Below are 11698 nucleotides of genomic sequence, written 5' to 3'. Positions count from 1 at the left end.
GTCTTATAGGGTTTTTTTTTTTTTTTTTTTTAAATATACACTGTTTGGTTTGTATGTCTCTGATAATTGCGTGCTATAGAAAAGTATATTCTGTTTTCTATAAAATATTCTACTCTGACTTCAGAAAAATATTTTTATGTATCTCTTCATTGAAGCTATGGTCTGGTATCTTAATGATTTTCCTATTTATATTATAAGCCTCTCTACTTGGTAGATTGTACAGTTATATTCCAGCCCATTTTAGTTTTTGAAAGAGAAAAATGCTATGAAGATTGTTTCTCTCTCAGAGCATTCCTGCTAACAGACCCCAGATCTGGAGGTGGGACAATGAAGGGAAGAAACCTCTAGCATTATATTATTCTCCAACTGTGGTCTAGTGAGGCTTACTCTTAGTGACATACAGGCCTTGTGTAAGAAAAATCTGTTCACAAAGATCACTGAAGAACTGACTCTACCCTCTCAATTTAGATGCTTTGCATTAAATATATTAAAGTAACTACTTTTTCTTCAGGTGTACAGTCAGATGAAACAAGTCTAAGTGGTACTCTTCATCTTCCCCATTATACTGGTTCCTTTTTTCTTCTTCCTAGAGCTGTGCTATCTGCATAGGTAGCCACTAGCCTCCTATAGCTATATAAAGTTAAGTTAGTTAATTTAAATAAAAAGTTTTATTTCTCAGTTGCATTAGCCACATTTCAAATGCTCAGTAGTCAAGTATGCCTAGTGACTTCCTTATGGGAAAAGGCAAAACATTTCCATCGTTGCAGAAAGTACTATTGGACAGCATTGAGGAATAGGCATACATGAGCTAGGTTAGTAAATAGTCAGGAGGAGAAGTCATTTCTTCCCTTTTGATTTTAGTCCATGTTCAATGGATTAATTTAACAATTAATTTTACTATTTTCCTAATTGTTCTCTTTTGATTGAGCTATAATTGACATACAATATATTGATTTTAGGTTTACGACGCAATGATTTGACATATGTATATACTGTGAAATGATTACCATAGTAAGTTTAGTTAATATCCATCACCTCACATAGTTACAATTTTTTTTCTTTTTCTTGTGAAGAGAACTTTAGGAAAGAAGTAGAAAGAGAGAGAGAGAGAGAGAGAGAGAGAGAGAGAGAGAGAGAGAGAGAGAGAGAGAGAGAAAGAGAGAGAGAGAGAGAGAGAGAGAGAAATCTTAAGATCCACTCTCTTAGCAACTTTTAAATATACAATACAGTATTATAACTATAGTCATCGTGCTATACATTACATTCTCTGGACTTATTTATCTTATAACTGGATGTTTGTATCTTTTAACCACCTTCACCTATTCTCTCCCACTCCTCACACCCCACCTCTGGCAACCACCTGTTTTCTGTACCATAAGTTCAGTTTTTACTTTATTTTTTAGGTTCCACATATAAGTGAGATTTCATAGTATTGTCTTTTTCTGTCTGACTTATTTCATTTAACATAATATCCTCGAGATATATCATGTTTTCACAAATGGCAGCATTTTTCTTTTAGCAGAAGAACATTTAGCAGAAGAACATTTCCATGTCTCTTTCTCTCTGTCTCTCTCTGTCCTCCTCTGACTGCATGTGTATGAAATTTTATTTATATATTCATCTGTCAATGAACACAGATTTTTTCTAAGTCTTGGCCATTATAAATAATGCTGCTGTGAACATGGGTATGCAGATATCTTTTCGAGACAGTGTTTTTGTTTTCTTAAATAAATACCCAGAAGTGAAATTGCTGGATAATATAGTAGTTCCATTTTTAATTTTTTGAGGAAACTTCATACTGTTTTCTGTAGTGGCTGTACCAAATTACATACCCATCAACAGTGCACAAGGGCTCCCTTTTTGCCGCATCCTTGCCAACTTGTTATTTCCTGTCTTTTTGATAATAGCCATTCTGAAAGGTGTGAGGTATATCATGTGGTTTTAATTTGCTTTTCACTGATGATTAGTGATAGTGAGTACCTTTTCATCTGCCTGTTGGCCATCTATATGTCTTCTCTGGAAAAATGTCTGTTCAGATCCTCTGATATTTTTAAAGTGGATGGCCTATTATCATTATTTATTTATTTATTTATTTTTTACTGAGTATGAGTTCTTCACATATTTTGGATATTAACTCCTTATCAGATACATAACATAAATATTTTCTCCCATTCAGTATGTATGTTGCCTTTTCATTTGGTTGATGGTTTCCTTTGCTATACAGCAAAGGAATCCTCTTCAGAACCACTTGTTTATTTTTGCTTTTGTTGCCTTTGCTTTTGGTGTCCAATCCAAAAAATCATTGCCAAAATTTCTGCTAAGGAGCTTACTGCCAATATTTTCTTCTAGGAGTTTTACTGTTTTAGGTCTTATGTTTAAGTGTTTGATCCATTTCAAGTTGATTTTTGTTTATGATGTAAGATAGGGGTGCAGCTTCATTCTTTTGCCTGTGGTTGTCCAGTGTTCTAGTATCATTTATTAAGGAGACTACCCTTTCCTTATTGTGTATTCTTGGCTCCTTGTCATAAATTAATTGAGCATATATATGTATGGGTTTATTTCTGGGCTCTCTATTCTGTTTCATTAACCTATATGTCTGTTTTTATATGAATACTGTACTGTTTTAATTATTGTAGCTTTGTAATATAATTTGAAATTAGGAAGTGTGATGCCTTCAGCTTTGGTCTTTGTTTTTTATTTCAGTTGTACTACCTTTATGTCAACCACCAAAGGTCTAAACTTGATTCCTATCTCTCCTTCAACCGTCATATTGAATTATAGAATTCTACTTTTTTTCCTTTTGAAATACCCCTCAAATATATGTCTTCTTAAACCCCTGACACACACACACACATGCACATACACATACTCCTTCTGAGTTTAGGCCTTGAAACCTTTTTCTTGGATTCTTACAATTTCAAGGTGGTCTTTGTACCTCCATTCTCCTCATGTTCCAGCCATCCTACAAATGACTTAAAATAGCATGGTGTTGCAGGTTCTGATCCCAAAGAAACAGACTTTCAGAAGCTGAGATTTGTATGCAGGAGGTTTATTGGAAAGTGCTCACAGCAACATCTGTGAGGCAGCAAAGGAAGCAGGATTGGGCAGATAGAAATGTAAAATTGCAGTGCAGTTGCAACAGAGGCCTCAATCAACTCTGCAGGGAGCTCTGAAGGGCTGGGACTTCAGAAATATCCATAATTGAGGCAAAGTGGCAGACTAGTCATTAGATGTGGGATGCCCCTGGATGAAGCAAGTATAACCTTGTGCAAGGTAGCTCCCTTCAGCAGAGGACAAGGCCTGGAGATTGACACAGTTGTATGTTGTCATTCATAAATACCTTTTCTATTTGCTATGTGTGTCTTGGTTCTGAAGAGGATTCTGGGCAATCTAATACAGGATCCACTAGAATGCACCTTTTGGAATACTTAGCTCTTCTTGATTTGTGTAGGATGTTCATGCCATTTAGGAGAATCTCCTCTAGAACTATAATTGGTTCTCTTTTCTTTTCTGGAAATTTATAAGAGGAAATTTAGTAGAATAGAATACAGCCCTTATCACTATAGCCGATGTGGCAGTCTCATCTTGTATCTCTCCCTAGGTGTTCTGTGGGTCTAAGTAGCTTAACAGGTGGGCTAAATTAGTCCCTTATATAAGGGTCTATATCTTTGGTAACCATGCTCTATGGCTGCAGCATTTGTCCATTTACCATAAAAACTGGGCAGAGGAAAACCAAGAAATGCTCCAGTTGGTCACCTGGGGCACTAAATTGAGTGTATACTGGCCTGGAATGGCACTTCATCTAGGGTATCATTTCTGTAAGCTCTCAGATAGTGGTACTAGCTGAGGCTTTGAAATTCCAGCTGGAATATGTGGTAATTCCAGTCAAGATGCATTCTGCCCCTTCAGGTATGGAGGGAATAAACCTCCATACTTGAGTAGGGAGGCAGATGGTTGATCTGTTTAAGACATATTATTGTATCAGGTATTCATAATTAGGTATTCATAATTGCCCATGGGACACTGGGGAGTTGAAATAGCTAGATCAGCCTTGGTTACTGGGAAGCCATGCAATTGAGCCTGTGAGTAGCCTTTTTGGCCTCTCTATGTAAACCAATGATATCAGCACTTGTTTGTCCAGTGGCAAAGGCAGGCTGACATAAAATAACTAGGTTATGCTGTCTACCTTGCTGTCGAGTGACTCTTTTGTGGGTGGATGCTCTCTGAATGGCATTAACACATGATACAAAGATTTTCACATTCTGTGTTCTCTCCCATATATCTATCCACATGCCTCTTTTACAGGCTTATACACGATCTTCTCATTTTTCTCTTCTAGGACCCTGATCAACCAGCCAAGTCAGTCATCACTGCCCAAGAGTTTATATTCTTTCCTTGGCCTATTTCTGTTTTCATACAGAGTGGATGTCCAGTACACTGCCCACAGATTCCCCTAAGCAGCTTTTTTATGTTCTCTGGTCCTGCTTGTGCTCAATTTAAAATGTACCATTTCACCCTAAGATAAATTGATTCTGGGAGAGCTCAATCTTTGAACTGATAGTCCTATTCTGGCCTCATAGTCACCTGATGTTTCATAGTTAAATTCTCCATCTCTACTGGAACCCTGGAGCATTTGGAGAGCCCCTTGTTGAATGGTATACACTTTCGTGGTATAGATGGTGTGGCCTTGCTCCAGAACCCGAGGACCTACTTGTAATTCTCCTATTGTTGCTTTCCATAATCTCTCCATGGTATCTTTTCCAACTAGAAATACCCTGTCTGCTGGGTTATATGCATCATCTGGCCCAAGTGGCATGACAGTTTACACCACAGCCTGGACCTGCTACAGAGCATATTTTTTCTCTGGGTCCCACTCAAAGCTGGCAGCCTTGTGGGTTACTCAGTAAATGGTCAGAAAAGTATTCCCAAATGGAGAATGCACTGCCTCCAGAATTCAAAGAAATAAGTTTTGTGTATCTTTTTTTTACAGTTAGAGGAACAAGATATGTTAATTTGCCCTCTATTTTGACCAGTTGTTCCAGACTCCCCCACTAGTCCTCTAAACATTTAACTGATCTGGTAGGTGTTTGAATCTTTATAGGACTTATCTCCAACCTTTAGAGAGCATGTATCTTACCAAGGCCTCCAAAGTACTCGCCGACATTCTTGCTTATCTTGTTCAATTAACATGATTTCATGGATCATCTGAGCACTTCGATATTTGCAGAATGACTAAATGGTCTAGGTTCCTTTGGATTATATTAAAACAGAGAGCAGGATAGTTCACATGCCCAGGGGCAAGACTATAACTTTATACTGATGTCTATCCCACATGAATGTAAATTGCTGCTAGTCCTCCTTCCAGATAGGGTTAAAAAAATGTATTCCTTACATTAGTAGCCTTATACTAAGTACGTAAGGCTGTGCTATCTAGTTTCTGCCATGTCTGAAACAGCAGCTGCAACTGGGCCTACTACGTGGTTAATTTTGCACTAGCTCACTTTCATTCTGCAAGGTCCACCTGGCTTTTGTGGGATACAGACAGTGAATTAAATGGGGATACAATGTTGACTACCATATCTGTATCCTTTAGGTCTTTAAGGTTGACAAACTTCCTTTTCATTCCCTCTAGGATGCAATTTCATTTTCTTGCCTGGCTTATCAGGGAGAATTTCAGAGGCTTCCAGTTGGCTTTCCTCAGTAGGGTATTTCTTGCTCAACAGGCCAAGGAACCAATGTGTTCATGAATATGACCAGATGTGTTCATGGATCAAGTGTATGCATTCTGATTCAAATCTGGGTCAAGATTCTGACTGTTATCTGGCTCCCATAAGCTATACTGTAAAAAAAAAAAAAAATTAAGAATGAATAATAAGGCTTTTAACCTCCCGATGATCCATTCATGATTTTTTTTTTTTTAATTTAATAGTACCCTTGTTGGTTGTCCATCCATCTTGCACCTAGGCTTGCCATTTTTATTAACCTAGTGGTTCTCAGTGTGTGATTTCAAACCAGTAGCATCAATATCACCAAAGAACTTATTTGCAATGCAATTTATCAGGTCATACCTCAGACCTACCGAATCAGAAATTTACAAGGTGAGGTCCAGCAAGTTGTGTTTGAAAAAATCCTCTAAGTGATTCTGATGCATGCTCAAATTTTAAAACAGTGTATTAACCATTTCCTCAGTTCTTAGCTCTCTTTGGGTCAGGCCTCTCTTGCAGCTCATTACCATAATTACGCTCAGTTTGCTCCCAGTAGTTAAGTTCAATTACCTGGCTCTACTATTTCAGGGTCTCTGTTATTATCAGAAAGCCACGTTCTGTAATAGCATCTCCTATACTCAGGTCAGGCCTACAGAGGGCTGCTATCTAAGCTCTGCAGTGATGCTGCTGCCCCTGTCATCAGCTCATTTGTTAAATGCTTTGATAAATATATCCTTCAGATTCTCCCATGGAACATTACCATTTGGTAGGTTTTCTGCCTCTATGGAATATATCTCACCTAAATCTGCCCATTTCTTGGAGACTTTTGATCCTTTTTTCTTCTGTCTTCTACAGCAGTTCCGGCATTTCTATCTACTTCACTTATTGTGAGCCATTGGTTTTTCCAAGTTTCCAAGTGCTATCTTGTCAGTGTGTGTTGGCACTATCTTCCAATTAGGGCCCTGATGTTGTACCAGACTTGCTAAGGTTTGTGGTTGGGAATTCAACTTCCTTGGAAGCTCTGCTATTCTGATTCTTAGTTTATTTCCATCCTCTAGCCACAGGAGAGGAGATTCTTAATAACATTACAAGGAGAGCTCTGGCTTTCACACTTAGCCTTTAATTGGTGATTAGTCACCCCAAGCTTCAGCCATACAATTCCACATAGTCCTTATAATTACTACTTCCCCTGTACTTTCAAATACCTAAATTTGCACCCACTAGTGTAGTAGTATTCCATCACAATTCTACTGATGAAAGTTTTAATAATTTTACTCCTGCTACTACCTAGGGCTATTCAGAACCCCATCTAACACCAGTGGACATATGCTTTCATTTCTTTGGTTAAATACCTAGGAATGGAATTGCTGGGTTGTATGGTGTTTATCTAACTTTCCAAGAAACTACTAAACTGTTACCCAAATTAATTATACCATTTTACAATATTACCAATAACATATGAGGATTCTTATTGTTCCACATCCTCATCAACATTTGTTATTGTCATTAATTTGGATTTTTCTGATGATTATTGATGTTGAATATCTTCTCTTATGCTTTTCAGCCATTTGTATTAGTCAGGCTTCTCCAGAGAAACAATACAAATAGATATTTATATTTGTATCTCCTATTTGTATATCTTATATATCTTTATGTATATGTGTGTGTATATGCACACACACACACACACACAGAGTAAATTTATTATAAGGAATTGACTTATGTGATTATGGATACTGACAAGTCCTAAGATTCTCAGGGTGAGTTAGGTAGACTGGGGACCTAGGAGAATTGATGATGTAGTTCCAGTCTGAAGGTCAGCAGGCTTGAACCTCAAGAAGAGCCAATGTTTCAGTTTGATTCTGAAGGCAGTAAATAGCTGTTATCCTGGTTCTCAGGCAAATGGGCAAGAACAATTATCAGTTATTCAAAAGAGGGTCCTTCAACCACATTAGGGAGGGACATATGCTTTATGTTTCTTTAGATGAGATCAACATTTAATTCAGATTTAAATGTTAATCTCATCTAAAAACACCCTCACAGAAATAACCAGAATTTTACCAAATATTGGGGCATACCATGGCCCAGTCAAGTTGACACAAAAATTAACCATCACACTGTTTATATATCATCTTTTGTGAAGTGGCATTACTCAAATTTTCACATGCATATTTCAAGTGAAGTCTATGGCTTATTTAAAAATTATGTAGTGATCTTTTTTTTTTTTACAGCAGAAGTTTAAAATTTTCATGAAGTTATTTTTTTTTAATGTTTTATAGCTTTCACATCTTATCTAAGAACATGGTCAAGGTTGCAAAAATAATCTATGTATTCTTTTAGAAGCTTTGTAGTTTTAGCTTTTAGGTTTAGGTATATGATCTATTTCAAATTAATTTTGTGTATGTTATAAGGTAGAGGAGTTAATATTGTATTTTTTAAAATATATGGTTATTCAATTATGTCAAAGACATTTTCCATTTAAATTGCATTAATATATTTGTTAAAAATCAACAAATTAATAATATGGGGGCCTATTTCTTTTATGTAACACATAAAAGAAATAGGATTCTTTATGTGTTACATCAATATTTGTCTTTATGTCAATAGGACACTGTCTAGATTACTATGTCTTTACAATAAATTTTGAAAACCTGTAGATAAGCTTTCTAATTTTGTTCATTTTAAAGATTGTTTTAGTTAAGTTTTTGCAGTTCTATAAAATATTAGAATTAGCTCCTTCTAAAAAAAAACTAACTTGTGTGGATTTTAATTTAGATAGCATTGACTTATAGATCAATTAAGGAGAGTAGAATTGATCTTTTAATAATCTTGAGTCTTTCAATTCACAACCATGGTATATCTTTGCCTTTATTTGGGTCCTATTTAATTTTTCCCAGAACACTTGTATAGTTCTTATCTATAAGTCTTGCACATATGTTGCTAAATTTTAACTCTAAGCATTTCATATTTTTATGCTACTGTAAATTGATTTTTGCTAATATATAGAAAAGCAATTCATTTTTATTTTTTGACCTTATATATGGTGACTTTGCTAAACTTACTTATAAACTCTGGTAAATATGTTGCAGATTTCTTTGGAAATTTCTATATATTTAATCATCTGTGAATTAAGACAGTTATAATCCTTTTTTCCAACATTTTTCATTTTTAATAATATTTTATTTCAACTACAGTTGATATACAATATTATATTAGTTTCAAGTGAACTATATAGTGATTAGACGTTTATACAACTTAAGAGATGCTCATCCTGATAAATCTAGTACACATCTGACACCATACATATTTTATTACAATATTATTGACTATATTCTTTATATTTTACATTCCCATGACTATTTTGTAATTACCAATTTGTACTTCTTAATTCATGCCCCTTTTTCATTTATTCTCTCAACTGGCAACCATCAAAATGTTCTCTGTATCTATGAGTTCATTTTTGTTTTGTTTATTTTATTCTTTAGATTACACATATAAATGAAATCATGGGGGTATTTGACTTTCTCTGACTTACTCCACCCAGCACAATACCTGCTAGGTCCACCCATGCTGTTGCAAATGGCAAGATTTTATTCTTTTTTTACGACTGAGTAGTACCTGTTGTATATACACACCACTTCTTTATCCATTCATCTATTGCTGGAAACTTAGGTTGCTTCCCTGTCTTGACTATACTAAATAATATTGCAATGAATATGTAGATGCACATGTCCCTTCAAAATAGTGTTTTGGGTTTCATTGGATAAATATCCAGAAGTAGAATCATTGGGTCCTTCTTTAGCTCTTGTTACAGCCTTAGTTTTAAAATCTATTTTGTCTGGTATAAGTATTGCTACTCTAGCTTTTTTTTTTTTTTTCATTTTCATAAAATATCTTTTCCATCCCTTTACTTTTAGTCTGTGTGTATCTTTCAATCTGAAGTGAGTTTCTCATGGACAGCATGTAAGAGTCTTGTTTTCTTACCTGTTCAGCCACCTATGTCTTTTGATTGGAGCATTTAATCCATTTACATTTAAATAATTCTCTCTCTCTGGCCAATAGATTTTTTTAATTCTCTCACAATATGAAACTCAAGCATTTCATTTTTAGGTAAACTGTAACTAGAGTAGACCATAATACAGAAAGGTTTTGTCACCTAGACTAGTGTCCATTTAGTCAGTCAACTGTTTCTAGCTGTTTTAATCAGGATAGATGCATTTACAAAACTGGCTATTCTTGGGCCTTCTTTGCAAGCAGCTTTAGATCGGCAATGCATTTGGCAATTGTCTTCTTTTCCTGCTGTGCAGAGATGCTCTATGCCATGTGCTTCTCCACCCAGTTTATCATGTGCTTTTGTTCTTTTTGACACATATTTGCACAGAGATCTGATAGTTCAGGTGATTCTTTACCTCCTTATATACTTTATGCAGCCATTCCTGGTAAGTAACCTCCAGAGCCAAGCAGCGTTATTCCTCTGGACATCAAAAAGATATTGGTGCTTTTGAACCAGTGCCTGCTGTGACTTCTCCAGATCAATTGCATCCTGGATATATTTGATGAAAGTCTGTTTCACCTCTTCTAGTTGGTCAATTTTTTGCCATTGGGTTTATCAGCAAATTCCCAAATAGAGGCACCATATTTTTCAATTACACAGACAAGCAATCCTATTGTTGATATGACAGAGTTGGTCTTTGGGGTAATCACATATATTTCTTTGGCTAGAAAATATAAGATAAGCCCAGTTCTGAGCACACAGGGTCCTGTTACACCAGTTTTAGGATAAAGGAACTAGAATAATTTCTCAAGGATCAGCCCATGATGAACTTTTCCTCCATATTCAAGAAGAGGTTGTGTAGGGCAAAGTTTGATGCCCAGTGTGAAAGATCCTTGTTGCCTGCAATATCCCCGGATTGATGAGGGCTATGTTTTTTAGACAGGGGGCTGCTGTGGTGTTTCAGAAAGTACAACCTGGGACAACATGGTCAGTGAGGGTCCACACACTGGTCTTGGCATCCTAGTGACCTAGACAGGACTAAGGTAATTGTCGATAGATATATAGTTATTGCCATGTTATTATTCATATCTTTAATCTCCTTTTCCTTCTTCCTTTTCCTGCTTCTTCTCCTCCTCCTCCTCTTCCTCCTCCTCCTCCTCCTCCTCCTCCTCCTCCTCCTCCTCCTCCTCCTCCTTCTTTTCATCCTTCTTTTTTCTTCTTCTTGTCCCTCTAACATTTCTTGTAATACTGATTTGGTGTTGATGAACTTTAGCTTTTCCTTGTCTTGGAAGCTCTTTATCTATCCTTTGATTCTAAATGATAGCTTTGCTGGGTAATCTTGTATATACCTTCTTTTATCACTTGGAATATTTCGTGGAAATCCCTTCTGGCCTGCAAAGTTTCTGTTGAGAAATCAGCTGACAGTCTTATGGGAGCTCCCTTGTAGGTAATTAACTGCTTTTCTCTTGCTTCTTTTAAGATTCTCTTTTTGTCTTTGTCCTATGGCATTTTAAATATGATGTGTCTTGCTGTAGGCTTTGTTTAGGACTCTATATGCTCCTTGGACTTGCCAGGTTAGAGAAGTTTTCCATTATTATTTTTTCGAATTGCTTTTCAATGCCTTGCTCTCTCTCTTCTCCTTCTGGTACCTCTATGATGCAACTGTTGGTACGCTTGATGTTGTCCGAGGCCCCTTAAACTATTCCCATTTTTTTGGATATTTTTTCTTGTTGATGTTCTAATTGGGTATTTTCTGCTACTTTATCTTCTAAATTGCTGATTCAATTCTCTGCTTCATCTAATCTCCCTAGGTATTCTTTATTTCAGTTATTGTATTCTCTAAATTGACTGGTTCTTCTTTATGTTTTCTATCTTTATTTTTATGTCTTCTATCTCTTTGTTGAAATTCTCACTGACTTCATCTACTCTTTCTCTAAGTTCATTGAGCATCCTTATAAGCAGTACTTTAAACTCTGCATGTGGGATATTGCTTATCTAC

General features: G+C 36.1%; 1 pseudogene; it reads right to left on the bottom strand.

Moving 5' to 3' along the window:
- Window positions 1-9923: 9923 nt before the first annotated feature.
- On the bottom strand, window positions 9924-10685 carry LOC107498248 (annotated as a pseudogene).
- Between the last annotated feature and the right edge of the window lie 1013 nt (window positions 10686-11698).

The sequence above is a fragment of the Rousettus aegyptiacus genome, unplaced genomic scaffold, assembly GCF_014176215.1.
Source record: "Rousettus aegyptiacus isolate mRouAeg1 unplaced genomic scaffold, mRouAeg1.p scaffold_m13_p_5, whole genome shotgun sequence".
Taxonomy (NCBI): Eukaryota; Metazoa; Chordata; class Mammalia; order Chiroptera; family Pteropodidae; genus Rousettus; species Rousettus aegyptiacus.
This window is presented reverse-complemented; position numbering and strand designations above follow the sequence as displayed.